General features: G+C 49.9%; 1 long non-coding RNA gene across 2 annotated transcripts in view; it reads right to left on the minus strand.

Moving 5' to 3' along the window:
- Positions 1-7,654, minus strand: part of LOC143432642 (uncharacterized) — a 128,570-nt gene extending 120,916 nt beyond the window's left edge. The window contains exon 1 of one of the 2 annotated variants that reach the window (XR_013103051.1): positions 7,146-7,654. This is a non-coding gene — a long non-coding RNA (uncharacterized LOC143432642). Of the gene's footprint in view, positions 1-6,665; positions 6,994-7,145 lie in introns of those variants that run through there. The other variant, XR_013103050.1, reaches the window with a different exon arrangement.
- Positions 7,655-15,553: the final 7,899 nt, after the last annotated feature.

Genomic DNA, 15,553 nt, shown 5'->3' on the forward strand with positions numbered 1-15,553 from the left:
ATTACACATCGACCATACCGTGCATGAAATTCGTATGTTTTTAAATGAAATAAAGCTACTTGGTCGATGGTTCGCGAATAACGGTTCGAGCAAGAACAGAAATCACGCTGGCGACTACCAGCACTTCCGTGCCGCAAAAAGTAACCTATCGACGAGGAATAAGAATAAACCGGCGCGACTTGAGCGCGTGAATGAAGCCGACTGTTAATTAATACAGGCATTCAGGTCTCATTAAATTCCACAAATTGTACGGCATCGCCGACGCCGTCTTTTGCGAAGACCAGGTGCGCGCTGAAAAGACTCTTATTAGCAAATAGCACGGTGCAACTGACGTAGCTGATACACGAACGAATCGAAAGAACGAGAGGAGGATCCTCTTCCTTGTGCGCGGCCGCGAATCCAACAGGATCTCGCAAAGGTGGAGAAAGCCAGTCTGCACAAGTGGAGTAGAGTGGAATGAGGGAGGCGAGTTCTTTCGACGCGAACGGGATTGCGAGACGTTACGCGCCGCCGGAGGTTGGGTTTAAATACCTTTTAGCGGATCCGAGCTGTCTTTGGAAGCGAGATGCGTTTCAATCGCACGCGTCTGGAGGAACTGCCAACGAATTTAGTATCTTTCTTTCCCTCGTTCTCTTGAAACGAATATAATGCGCAACCTTAAAAGTTTCTTTTTCTTTTTTTTTACAAAATCGAATAATTCAGCAGAGTTCGCACAAAGGTAAACGCATCAAGACGATATAAATCAGCGTCGACCAAAAACGCGAAATAATATCGCAACGCAGCCATCGCGGGGCGAACGTTCGGTTTGTTCGTCGCGCTTTAACCAACAGGAACGTCCTTTTCAGGCCTCGTCGTTTGATGAATGAGAAACGATCGGCGACGTTCAAAGCGATCTTGCGCGCAGCGGGATGAACGACGATAGCACAAAGATTTCGCGAAAGGGGTGGAACGGGTGGGTGGGCGAACGGAGGAGGGAAAGAGATAAAGGGTACCCAGAAAGACAGGGGTACATTGTGCCGAGCCGCTTGATACTTTATTCCGTATAAAAGGAACGACGGAACAATGGCGGGAACGCGGAAGAATGGAATGAAATGGGACCGAGGGAAACGGATCCCGGGTGGAAGGGAGAAAGAGAGAGGCGCACTCGCGCCAGTGTGAAGACTCATCACTCTGTAAACAATGCGAGAAGCGAGAGTGACTCAAAGAGTGGCGGGATCCTCAGAGTCCTTCCCTCGGTCGAGAAGAGAGGGATGACAGGGGACCGGAGAGGAGAGTCCATCTACGCTTTCATTTTTCTAACGTTTCGACTTTCTTGATCATCGACGGGGCTTTCTTCGTGCACTCGTCGAGGACTTTGCGGTTCCACTCTCGACTCCAATCCCAATGATTACAATCATCAGACATATAAGAGTCCAACGAGAAAAATTTTAACAAGAAAGTGTCCATTCTGAAAAACAACTCGCAGTAAAATGGAAAGAGATCGGAATTCTAGGATGGTCAAAGCGCGTGGCGATCGAAAGATCCCAGGAACGTAACGGCAAATAGGAGTTCGCGGATCGAGCTGGCCAGGAAGCAGCGTTCGCGCAAAATTCGAGCGACTACGACGTCAGCGTCGTGATCGTCGTGGTCGTTGTTAGGCGAAGGGCTCACAAAGCTATCGGCCAGGCAGGGGCCGTGGTATTGTTGGATGAAGATAGGATTCCTTTGATTGTCCGGGACTGTGCAAAACCGTCCAGGAGCGAAGGGAGGAAGAGGCGAGAGGCACTGGCAGAAGAGAACCCGCTTTACATAACGCGTTATCCACCGCGACAATGGCCGCCGAGAGCCGCGCCTCGAGAAAGAATCGTTTGATGTCGAAGGATTCATCGCAACCGTGCTTCAAGCGAGACCGACGGAGAAGAGAAAAGGGGCCAGGAAACGTGGGGAGTGAGACAAGGAGGGATGGAAAATTAATTTCACTCGATGAACAGAGAGGGAAAGCACGGGAAGCATCGGCTCTGGTTGAACGCTTTAGAATAGCCGAGCAAGACGGAGAAACCTTTCGACTGTCCGAGATCGAAGCGGGACGTCGCCTACGAGCGATCCTTTTTCCCTTTTTTTATCGCCGTATTGGCACGCTTCACAGATGAACTCCCATTTTATCATAAATATCGTATACATCGATCTGCATAGCGTTTGTATCTAACGTGGGCCATTTCGTTGTTTAATAACTGCAATAAAAGTAACAGTCGTTCTGTCGCGAGTTGAAAAAATTGAAAAGAATCTCATCTTCGCGCGAAACGCCATACCAACAACGAAACCTACGCTGGACGCCTGAAACGATTCTTGTCCCTCGGCAGCAGGTTGAAGAGACTCAAATCTGGCGCCAATGGTAGGAGGGTGCGCGGCGCCAGCCGGGGTAAGTCCCATAGAAGCCCGTGGAATGAGAACGCGAGGCAGAAGAAGACGACCCACAAAGAGAGCCGAGGATGGGAAAGAAAGACGAAGGGGGTGGGATGGGGGTTGAAAATATTTAGACATCCGCGAAGGGATGAATAAGACTAAATTGTATCCACAATGCTGTCTCAGAGGCAGACGCGCTCTGAATAGCCTTAATAAACTCGCTGAATCCTCGGAAATATTTCCAAGCCGGAGGAGTACCGAATGCGGCGAAAACTCTTCTCCTTCCCCACCGCCACGTTTCGCGTTCTTCTCGTTCTAGCAAAGCAACCACCCCCAGCCCACCGTTCGCGACCAACACCGCCACCCTCTGCCCCTCTTTATCGTCTACATATCCGCGAGACGCGAACGTGACGGGGCCTCTTGGAAATTTCCTCGAACACCTCTCGCGACGGAACGTAAATTTTTCGACATTGTTAAAAGAGGGAATCAGAGGGATTTGTTCTCCACGGTTAAAAGTAAATAAGAACGATCCGTGTCGGACCGGTAGAAGTGATTCGTGAAAAATAAGAACACGAGTCTACCATCTCGCATTTAGGGTCGCGTCAATGGGTGTCGGGCGCGTGGCACGTTTACGCATAGCCCTCCCATCGGTCTGCATAATGCCTAGATTTGCTACCCGCTGCGATACACTTTTCCCTGCATTAGGAAAAGAGCATTCGCTCGTTTGTCCCGCCGAGCGATTTGTTCGAATGTGACACCGGCGCGCTCGACGCCGCCTGTCGATTTTCGAGTGTTCCGGCCAAGGTCTCGATATAAAATTAACGCTTCTCACTTTTTCGTAATCGACTCGAAGATCGCGCGGTAAACTAAAGAACCGACGACTTTTTCGGCTGCCAATCGAACGACGAGGGTAAATTTCGAGTGGCAAATCGATACGTCGTCACGTAACGTGTCGACGGGGATCGTGAAAGTTCACCGTTCACGACTCGACGCGAAACGACGAGGAACACGTCGAACGGTCGTTGCAGAAGACGAGAGCGAGAGAAACGAACTGCGTGGATGGGTGCGGAAAAGGAAACGGTAGATGGAATGGGACAGGTGGAAGCGAAGCCGGGCAGAAACGGATTCACGATTTCGCATGAATCGCTAGTTACTGAATAAAGTCCTTTCGGCCGGGTTGGCCGGAGCTGGCGGTGGCTGACTTTACTTTATTATATGTATATTCGCTGCAGCAGGATGGAAGAGGGTTTTCGCGGAGTTGAAGGGATCCGGAGGGCGGTGGAAGGGCGATAGTGGGGAGGGAGGGTGGTTGACGGCGGAGGGCGGTGGGTGGAGGTAGTCATTCAACCGTGCGGTTCTATGAAATCAAAGGCCACATTGTCACCGGAATTACCTCCATTCGGAAACGACGTATTCAGGCTAGCAGGCGCACGTGGAATTAACCCTATTTGTTTGCCGCCTTCGAGTCGCGTGTAACGAAGCCACGATTTATTCTCGTATGCCCGCACCGCTTCGCGAGGGACACACGGATCCTCTGTGTATGGAGGAGAGATTCAGCGGCCGGAATCGATAGGACGCGCGCACCGGGCGCCAGGACGAAAGGAAAAGGAGTTTGTTCCACGGCAAGAATCCTGAATCGCGGCTAATGACTCGTTACCAGCCGTTCGTTCTTGAATAAAATCCGCGCGTCAAACGGGCACGATAACGTCACGTTGCCTTACGCTGAAATGCCAATTACACGGACACGACGATTAAGCGAGATAGCCCTTATTCGAGAGCGCGACGATTACACCGACGTTGCGTTTCTTATGACGCGTACGAACGTTTGTATGTATACGCGTGGTACGCTTAACGATTCCTCTACGAAAGAAAAAGAGAAAAAAAAAACAGAGAAACGAACGTCGAATAAATTATACGTTCTTTTTCATTGAACTCGACAACAATCGACGGGGGACGTTAAGACGTAAAAAATGTATAGTCTATATCTAGCTGTTCAACTTCTATACGAGCCACCACGGCGAGGCTTTCCGTTTGGATCCGACTGACGATGAATAGAAAACGCGTGGACATCTATCGTTTCCCGAATGGGAAGTGCAGCCGAATTTTATTGATTAATTGATCGACGATCCGTCATCGAGGTAGTTCACCAATAGGGTTATTATATAGGCTATCGCGTCGATCCTGTCAGCTGTTGGCGTTACGGTTAAACCCACCCGAAATTTCACGCCTGCAGATGACACCGCCTAATTCACCGGCTATCCCACGCTGCGGTATCGGTTTAGAGATTGGACTAGCCGCAGTGAATTTTCGTTTATTACAGGCAGGTGTAAATTATAATTATTTCGGTAACATCTGCCACCCCCGAACGATCTTCGTACACTATTCGAAGCTGGGAAACGAGCTCCTCCGTCGATTACATCGAACGCTAAATTTTCCACGCCTCCTCGTATTCCGTAAAACTAATATCTCCTACTAATAACCGCATTGAAACCGCAATTAAAGTTCGATCGATTACATAATCTGCTAACGAGGATTCGATCGTTCTTTAATTTTTTACCACGACCATCTTTTATTGAACGAAATCGATGAAACTTTTCATCAACGAACAAAAATAATGTTAAAAGTACAAAGTCGAAAATGTATCCGGCACTCAGCCACGTGCGTTCACACAACGAAATAGCCATAGGTTCACAGGTGGCTGAAGGTCTTCCATGCTCGTTTCAGCCGTGCTAGACGCGACAGAGGGGATTCGCACGAGCTGTATTATTTCAAAAGCTTTCAGAACCCACGATTCTTGCGGTCGCATCGACGACCGCTGACGGAGCACCCTGTTTCCACTCTAAAACCGCTACCCGTACCACCCCCTTCTACCTACGATAACAATGGTCGATTTTAATACACCTCGCGCGACAAGGGTGCGCGAGATGGACCAGCAACGAAGGGGCGAAGAGGCGAAGAGGCGGTGTGCGTTTGATGTGAGTCGCGCGAACGCAAGTCGGGATAGACAGTCGAAAATGGGAAAGAAAACGAGGCGGGCGGAACGACTAAAGGAGCAGAAGGAGACGAGAAAATAGGGTGACATGATAGGGGAGTGTAGGACGAAAAGGTAGAGAAAAAGCGAGAAGAGCGAGGAAGAGCAGAGGAGCGTGCAAAAGCGCACGCAAAGAAAAACAAATGAACGCTGCCTAGCCGAAACAATTGAAGCCTGCGTGGAATAGGGGTTGCTGGCCTTTTATGTTGCCCACCCTCTATGCTCGCCACCCCCGACCAACCACCACCTTCCTCGGTGTGCCTAACCCGCAGCTATATCCAACGACGCCACCTCCACCACCGCTTCCTCCTCTCCTTCCGTCAACCCTCTACCCCCATTTTTATTCCCCCGTTTTTGGCCCCTCCCTCCGCCCCCGCGCGTTTTGCCTCGACGGGACTCGAACGAGGATATTCGAGCGATCGTTCTGATGAGGCCTTTATGCGATTCGCAAGAGCCTTTCAGCCGCGCACGCCTCGGATAAGAATTTCAATTTCTCTCTAGCGGCGTGCGATTGTATCGGCGGCCGCTTATGCATCGCTGATCGCTTCCTCGTTTCCCAGGGATAGGACTCTTTATATATACTCTTTTTCCCTCTTTTCCGTTCCTCTGTCTTTTTTCTTTTCAACAGGCCAGTCCCCCCCGAAGTGGTTTTCGAGCCGAGCAACGGCGGGCTGGCTTTTCCGTTTTCGCAACGAAATCGCGAGTCGCGGGTTCCGATTTTTTTTTCTACGGTTCCGTGACCACAGGAAACAATCGAAACTGCCTGCCTTTCCCTCCGTTTCTGTCCCTACCTAACTCTCCTTGAGATTCGAGATCGAACGAATTCCTCGTCTATAGTGTACATTGCGAAAAATTAAAGATAACCTAATCGATGTTTATTTCGCGAAATCTTTCAATTACAAGATGTTACCGCATTTCGAGCAATTTATAAACGAGCATTGGAATATATTTTACATGGTACCGCGCATCGTCCTGCCCTTGAGCTTGAAAACATCGTACTACAGTTTGCAGACTTGATAAAACAATGAGCGAAAAAAAATGACCACCATGCGTAAACACAAGCCGTACGCTTTGAATAGAATTATCTAATCGATATCTTGGAAAAAAATCTGCGTAATCGCGGTGGACGCTAGATTGTCACGCGACCAGTCACCAAGTAGGCGAGTAAAAGCGTGAACGAGATGCAATGGCGCCGAATTGGCGAACGTACGCCGGTCAGGTGTTAAAGGGCAGCATTTAAAAGCGTACTCACCGCTCGATGTCGCGGGAAATTTGGTACACGGCAACATAAATCAGATCCCCCAGGATGATAGAGGTAGAGCACTCTAACAGCCACTCAGTCAAAGCCAAATGTCATAGCAATCCGTGCACTACATCGAGCCTCGTCGACGCGTGTCACGTCAAAGCAAAATTCAAAACCGAAATTCCGAGTATTGTCCTCGTGTCATTGCGTCAGTCACACGCGATTCCGAGAAACCTGATCTCGCTCGAAATCGGCTCGGGTCAACACGACTCGGACACTGCCCGAAGCAAAGACGCGATGTAACGCGATGTAAACACGACCGCGAAGGCCAAACAGCACACGCCCGCGGGCGTATTAACATAACGCGTTAAAACGCGACAAACACGAACGCGAAGTGAACGTATCGTATAGACACGCAACATTTACACAACATATGTAATTCCTTGCTTCTAAAAACGGTTCGCACTACGCGAGTACGTATTTACTCACGTTATTGGCTCAACAAGCTGTCCCGCCACGGAAACGTTAAAATTCCTGGTCCACGGAATGCGACAGCTCCCATTGGTTGCTCTTTTTGCAGTGGCGAATCACCTTCGCCGACGTGCGAGGCTTCTACTACGCTGGTCAAGATTAGGTTATGTCCAATGGTAGGCACCCGCGAAGCGATAAATTCCAATAAACGTAAATGCGTAAAGTTGCCACGCAATCGACGCATTTTACACGAAATGTCGCATCCAAAGGGCAATTATTTAGTTTATTCGCGACGTGATGCACTGTCAACGCGATATTCGGTAATAACGTTCCTGCGCGTAAAACAAACGAACACTTATTCACTCCGATTGATCCGACGAGTGCGGACATTATTTTTCACGACACGCTTAAACAACAGACCGAACAATTACGTGGACTTACGTGGCACTGTTACCTGTCGTGGAGAACGCGCAAAGACAGAATTTTCAATTGGAGAACGGGAACGAACACTATCACGTTGTTTACGGTCTCGCGCGCAGCATGGAACTGATCGTCGCACGGCACGACTTTAGTGCCTCGCTACTGCGCATCCCCACTATTGCACACCGCGGGCTCCTACGACGTGGATTAAATGCCTACGTACATCGAAAGGATTGATAAAATTCGATTCGATGTTTGTTTGTAAAGTACAGAATGAGAAACTCGAACGCAGTTAAAATATACACGACAATTTTAATATTTATGAATAATTTTCTTTACAAAATGCCCACCGTATCGTGAAATATGAACGATTAATGTTGGACTCTCTTCTCTTTGGAACCTTATTAACCATTTATTATTACAGAAAGGGAGAATAAATAATGTGCAAGAAAGAAATTCTTCTATGGAAATTCTTATAATATCGAGAAGAATAGAAGGTTGTTCTTGATTGGAAGTTACATTGAAAGACGCCTCTCATATTGTTGCACGGTATAATAAAGATAACTGGGTATTGTGAATGTAACATTCAACGAAAGATTGTTACGGTATTTATATGAAAATAAAGAAGAAATTTAACATCGAGTCAAAAGTCTTCCTGAACAATTAAAATGTCCAATAAAATAAAATTTCTCCGGTATTAGAAGAATTGAAGAACGATACATTATTCACCGGAAATGGGAATCCCCCTCGGACATTTAACGCGTCCTCGAGTCTCGCCCTTCGGACATCAAGGGTCCCACCTTCGTCCACCCTAAAATGAGCTCGAGGCATACAGCAAAAGGCTTTGTTACATCCAATCCCTCGATATCATCGTTGTCGATTCATTCGACACGTTGAAAAGAACTGCCCCTTTCTTCATCGCCACGAAGCATATTCGTGGAGAACACGTTAGTCCGCAGGTGCCGTACGATTCTCTTTTTTTAACCCGGAATCAAGAAAGGAACCAGGGATACGGGGGTGAGAGGGGTGAGGGGGGAGGCGAAAGACGCGTTTCCTTTCTATTACGAGGGAAGAAAGAAACGAGGGATGCACGCTGGCTCATATGCATCGCGGTCGACGGCCAGAATGCGATGAGACTTCCATGGGCATTGTCGCGAAATTCCGTGGACGTAATTTCGAGCGGCTCCGAAGCTCCGCGATAAATTGCACGCGCGATGAAAGAAGCTTCCCCCGAAGAAATACGGGAAATCCTTGAATTGTCTCTCAAATAGGGTTTTAAGCAGATGCAATGGGCTCCGCGAATCTGTCAGCGTCGCGAATGGAATCGTAGCAATCTGTTTGAAATAGCGTTTTCAACTAGGAGGGGATACTTTCGGAGAGAAGTTTCGACGCGATGGGATTCCAGCCTACGATTGATTCGCACTTGAGGACAGTCCACCGTTCGAACGGGCAGCTATTACTTCGTTGTGGCACGAATTAGCAATTATTCCTGCGCAGGCGTCGGCGAATCGCAGGAAACGATTATTAAAGCCTGTACCGTTTTGTCTTCTTCTCCGAACGAGATGCAATTTATAATTCGACCGTCTGTCCAGCGGTATCTAATTGCGTTCGCTCCGAAGATCTCCGGATATGCATCTAATTGTTACGGTTGTTCCCACTTAAACGCAACTTTGCATTCCTCCGTCCCTGTTAATTCTCTCTCTCATTGTACCTGAATCTTCACTTAGCCGTCGGTAATCCGGAGCAATTAGACAAATTATCGGAATCTTGGCCCTGCGGCGCGTTCTCGAAAAATCCTCCGCGACGCTGCATGTGAACCAAGACGATGGAAACCGCGTAGCGTCGTCGACCATCATAAAATCATCATCCTATTTACCTCAATCAATTAGGCGTCCCCCAACGGGATATCGGGTTACCTTCTTCATTGGATCATCAATAAAACCAATTGTTACCGGTACTGCTTTCTCATGCCGTGCCCCTCTGGTCTTGGCCAATCGTTGGAGATTGTCCTTTGAACCGTGGTTATTAAATTACAATTGTCGAGCACTATTCACTAGCGTAGTACAGCTCCGTGAAAGTGAATAACAAAAAGAGAGTAAGACGAAGAAGAGAGACGGAGAAGTCTGTTCGTCGTTTGCGAGCGTAGACGCGATGTCTAGGTGCTCCGGACATCGATTCGCGATTTTTAATCGGCGAGGAGAGAAACGCGTCTCGGTCGGCGCACGCGCCGCTTCTTATATCGCCTTAAGAAGACAATTGCCGCGGGAAGAATGGCACCGTAAATGTGATAGCGGGATAAAAGAATACGGAATAAGAACGGCTCGCTTGGTGACCGCGGCGGTGTTGGTGCTCGTGCACGTACACAAAGAGGCGGGCTCGTGGACCGCGAGGGTGGAGGAAAGCCGTGGGGGCTCGCTGGTGGCACCGTGGCACCTATACATTTAAATAAATAGCGTTTCATTATAACTTTTGTGCGCGCGTTACTGTCCGCCTGACAATGCCTGAAACAAAGCGCCCTTCCATTGTTTTCGAAATAAAAGAGCGCCGGCCCCGCGGTATGGCCGCCGACGACGACCAAGCGTCGTTCACGCTGCCTCCAGCTTAGAATCGACACCGTCTTCCACGGATTTGCAAGACAACCTCGTACGAGTATCCTTTTTCAATCGACGCGTGGAACACCGTCAACGTCATCTGAAATTGTTGAACCCTAAACGAATATACGACAACGAATGAGCGACGGAAAGGATATACCGTGCGAGATACGAGGCAAGGAATAAGAAAGGGTAGGACGAATGCAAAAATAGAAATCTCCAGCTGTGGTGAATACGAGTCGCGATGCAATTCCGCGCAAATTTCACCAAGAGAGATTGCAACGAATTCCGATGCAATAAAAATCGCAAACGCGGCATCTGTAAATAATATATAGAGGGTACGTGTGCGCGCACTTCCCGCGCAAGCCTCCACAGTGCATAAAGGCCCCAGTAAATATAGCTCGCGATATTGTGCACGCGGCCCGGTTTGTAAGGAGCGAGGCTGCCGTCTTAATATCACACGGGAGGAAGGATTAACCGCGAGACCCGTCTAAGAATGGAAGGATCACGGTGGGATTCTAATTAAACGGAAAACAGCTTCATTAAGTTCGTAACTGCCTCGGGGCCATGTTTCACGGTACCGTACCTGTGCCGTGTTAAGGCGAAACCTATGGATGCACGGGCTGTGTAACGATGAGTCGTGTATTTCACCCTAATTACATAACTATCTGCGCGATATCATCAGGGCGGATCGATCGGACCCATTTCTTTTTCATGTACAATGCAATACGTTTTTAAAACTGTTTTCAAGTTCTCTACGTTTTATCGTCCAACGGCGGCGGTACACATCGATCAACGTCGTTAATTTCCTTTTCGATTCAATCGGATCTAGCCGAGCTCATCAGATAGCGAAGGATCGATATTAAACGCAATTTTCGCCCCGCTTGAAACGAGGCTGGCCGGCTGTGCCGGCTGGATATTTATGAATCGGACGTGTTTTCGCGATTTCGCGCGTCCAACGGTGGATTCGAACGATGGAACACGGCAGACGAAACGGCGGTGTTGCAGTTCGCAGAATCAAAAGCGGCGCAAAGTTGTCGCCGTGGATGCAGTTACAGTGGCTTCGTTACGTGTCGATTTGCCGTCCGGTTGAAAGACACCAATTTATAATTATTGCATTGAATAGACCGGCACCGTACACGGCAACTCCCTACCATTCGATATTACCATCCATTGTGCAGTTTAGATCCTATACGGCCGTCGCTCTCTTCCCGTTGACGTCTCCCCCTTTCACCTCTCTTTCTCTTTCATTTCCAACGCGGATTTCTGGTGCCTCGCGGTTTCCGCGCTACCTTAAAACGCTGTTTAATGCATAAAAGCATTTGCGCAACGCGTTGCTCGGTGAAACGAAACGAAACGAAGCGGGGATGCTCTCCATTCGAAAGTTCTACAGATGTCCGTCGATCCGGTTACAATTGAAGGAACATCGGAAAATATTAGGGGGAAGCTTCTAGGAAAAAAGAAGAAGAAAAAGAAAGAGGGAGGGAGAGAGAGAGAGAGAGAGAGAATTGACCGCATACTCGGAGAACGCCGCATCGGGTCGCAGCCCCTCAATTAACGCTTTCCGGGTGCCTTCGCCGGTGGCTCGTGCTCGAGGGGCTAAGGAAAAAAGAGCAACGAGACAAAGGGCCGGCAGATTGGCGATTGCAATTTGCAGAATGGTCCCGCGACGATGTGTGCAGATCGAGGTGAACGAGGAGCAGATGAACGGAACGGCCGCGCCGATAGGAGAGAGGCTCCGAAGCGTAGGAGGAAAAAGATGGCGGTAGGAGGGTAGGCGGGGGCGGTAACGGAAAGGCAGAGACAGAATGCAACGAATTCGAAAAGAGCGGAGCCCTGTGCCTGCATACGTAATGCCATCGGGCCATTGTCAACCGGCGCCGGCCCCCTTTTGTCTACCGCGGGGGCAACGGGGCTAAGGGGCAGGGGGGGGATGGGCGAAAGGGCAGAGCTGCCCCCGGTACCATTCCGCGGGAAAATTCTGATCGTACCCAGGGACCGATATCGATCTTCGGCCGATCATTTGCATGCTCATTGTTCGAGCATCCGAGGACGGAAATTCCGCCGACGACGCCCGTCGAGAACAATATTCTCCGCAGCCGCGGCCTTTCCTTTTCACGCCACGCGTTCTAAGGGGTTGGGGGCGGTGGGGCACAGGTGTCCGTCGCAATAAGCGTTCACCATCGGATCCCTCCGTGGCTGTCTATGAAACGTCGCGTCGCCCGACGCTCGATTCGACGTTTCCCGAAGAATTGAAACTTGCGCGCGCTCCCCGAGCGAGCAGAAATCGCGGAAACGCGCGATATTCTCCTTCCGACAAGGCGAATTAATTCGCGCGTGGAACTCGCTCGCGCGACACCGACAGACGTTCGTCTATGACAGGGCCGCGAGAGGGTGGCCGGGCTCGGAGATGGTGGAAAGTAACAGACGGAGAAAAAGACGGGGTAGGGGCGGAGAGAAAGAGAGACATCGGTGCACATATTTTTATGTCATCGCAGTAGAGGCGATGCATTGTTGTCGCGAGACAAAGGCAAATGTGGCGGAAAAATTGCGGAGGAAAGGCGAGGCGCGCGGGGTGGAATCCTGGCTCTGGGATGGGTGTCGGACGGCGGAAAAGAACGGAAGAGGGATGGTGGATCCCCTGGAGGGAGGAGGGTGCTACACGCACGCGACAAAGCGGAATAGGTTAATGCCGGATCTCGCACGATTGCATGACGATCCTTTCCGCGAAATGTACGCCCGCTGAATAAATTCTCCGCGCAAACAGAAAGCTCCTCGTTGCGTGAAAATCGTACAGCTCTCTGATTGATCGTCGAACACCGGCCGATTAAAATATATTCGATGGAAAATGCGTTATTTATTTCCTTTCCCCGTTCAATAGGGTCGCTCTTCGCTCGTCGTCGATGTAATCGGTCTCTCTATCGCGTGGGTGCTGGCAGGAAGACTTTCCGAAACGCATGTCGAGCCGAAGGAAACGACTCCTGACGTAGGCTGGGAGAGGGGCGGGAAACGGAAAAAAAAAACGAAATCGGGGTAGAGGAGACGTAGCAACTACAATTAAGCCAGTCAGTCCGTGGCTGAGTTGTTCCATTGAGAGAATTGGCCTGCACAGGCAGCGAACTATCGAGCAGAATTGAGAGCCGGCGGGGAGATTTCGCAGATTATCAAGCATCAGTTGCCGGGAAGAATAAGCAACCGCCAACCGTCATTTAACTTTAACGCTCGAACTGCCCTCGTCCGCACCCCCGGCAACCCCCGAGGGCCTCCGTTGGTCCATGCTAATTAAATCTGCCTACGTACCTACCCCCTCCGTGGTATTGCCCTCGACTAGACCTCTTCGTCGACCTTCTGCCCCTTCGAACCGTTCCGATGATGCTACTTTATTTACGTGCGCACCGTGACTCCGCTATTTCCGCCATCTTATACCTCGTCTCGTCGTTATTTTTTATAACCTCTTCCTCGTACCGACATATTTTTCAACCGGGAAGAAGCACCGAAAATAGTAGTCTCCCGATTAGAATTTTGCATTATCAGCGAACGAAAAATTGTAGAGAGACGCCCGAAAGATCCGTGTCAAGGCACCCCGATGTGTAATGCCCTCGAATGAAACGACTCAAAGTTCTCCATAGGAACCATGCTGCATTCATATTCGTTATTTCCTGGAAACAGCGCGGAGCGTGCAATGCTGTCTGACGCATAAGCGACCGGAACTACTGGCTTACACGACCCAGTATCCCGTGTAAGTTTCCTCGCGTGTACCGTATATTTCCCGTTCGTATATGGAGCAACGTACCGGCATCCCCTCTCGGCTATCGTTCGAATTTTCAAGATACACCGCGTCTTGCAACGGCAATCTTGCGAATGTCAAGTAATAAATACCGTGTTTCGGATGGAAAATTTTCGAATGTTTTGATACCGTCGTAAATTCTTTCTCGCTTGGAAGTACGTCTTAGCGATGGCACTCTCGTATTCATTTGATTCAGCTATGCAGCTTACCCCCGCACGAGGCGCAGGGTAAAGCGTAGGAGTATGTGTTATTCGTTTCCACAATAGCGTCATTGTTGGAGCATTGTGCTTCCACCCCATTCCGTAGATTCGTCGCGAACATTTTACCTCCTACCCCTGCGCTGCTCGCGAATACACGTATACGTGCTTTACACGCGCGAGCTCCCTTCTTCTTCTTCTTCCTTCTTCTCGTCCTGGCCCTCCTCCACCTCCTGCTGCCGCTGCCGTCGCCTGTTTACTGCTCCACGATTCGCGTTCCTCCTCGTTTTCTTGTCCCATTGGAAAGAAAGAACATCGCGAGTTAAATGAACGACATCGATTTCTCGCGTGACGCCGTAAACAATTCCGAGGGACGAGTATACCCGGGCGATGATCGATTCAGCTGGCGAAAGAGATCGCGCGATTTCTGGGAGCCTGAAAAATCAGCGTGCAGTCAATCGGTATGCAGATGGTAGAGCGGCACAATGAGATTCCGAACAGGGTGGACTCGGTACGTCACTCGGACCGTTAAACCCAACGTTATCGAGTTTCCAGTATCATGTCTAAGCTAGTATCACGGGTATAGCAGGCTGTGAATCTAAATGCGTGCTCCGCGGGCATAAACCTCCACGAATTACTATGTGGCTCGTCCAGGAACGATGCCTGATTAACGACGGCACGATATTGTCCCGGGGTTGCTCGAAAAGGGGGACAAGGGACAGTAATGCGCTCATCTCCCGTGCACAATAGAACAATGCGTTCCATAAGTAAAGCGCCACCACTCTCACGAAATATACCAGGCGCGCGAGCGCGCGCGCGTACACGCTTCTGCCGATGTGTACGCGCCTTCGAATAAACCCCGCGCTTAAATGTCCCGGGTATTCGTGGCGATACTCGCCAGACACGATCTTGATCGTCTACGGGGTCGATCGATTCGATTCCGAGGATTTTTCTTCGATTTATCGATCGAGAGACGAACTCGCCGTACGATCAAGGGGAGGCAGTGGTACGGATGCACGACTGGGCGGACATCGGGGAACCACTTAATTCCCGAAAGTAAGAAAGCGGCTCGGAAGTCGACGCCTAAAGTTCACAATGCTCAAGGTAAGAGAACGAAAAGGCGGACGGACGCGCAACAACGAGGAAACAATGAGTCGCCGTCGGCCGAGGAGGACGAACGAGCGAGCCACCGTCAAACAATGCGCCGAAACAATACGGGGAAGGAGGATGCCACCGCGTAACAATGTGGACAATAGACAGATGGGCACAAAGAGGGAGGGAGAGAGAGAGAGAGAGAGAGAGAGCGAAAGAGAGACGGGGATGGAGATTGGTGGATAGACAGAGAGAGAGAGAGATGGCCGCGAAAAGCGCGAGTGTAAGGTGAAAAGGAAGGTACGGTCGCTGACAGGAGAATAGGGGAGGTAAAGAAAA

This window comes from Xylocopa sonorina, chromosome 1 (assembly GCF_050948175.1).
Source record: "Xylocopa sonorina isolate GNS202 chromosome 1, iyXylSono1_principal, whole genome shotgun sequence".
Classification (NCBI taxonomy): Eukaryota; Metazoa; Arthropoda; class Insecta; order Hymenoptera; family Apidae; genus Xylocopa; species Xylocopa sonorina.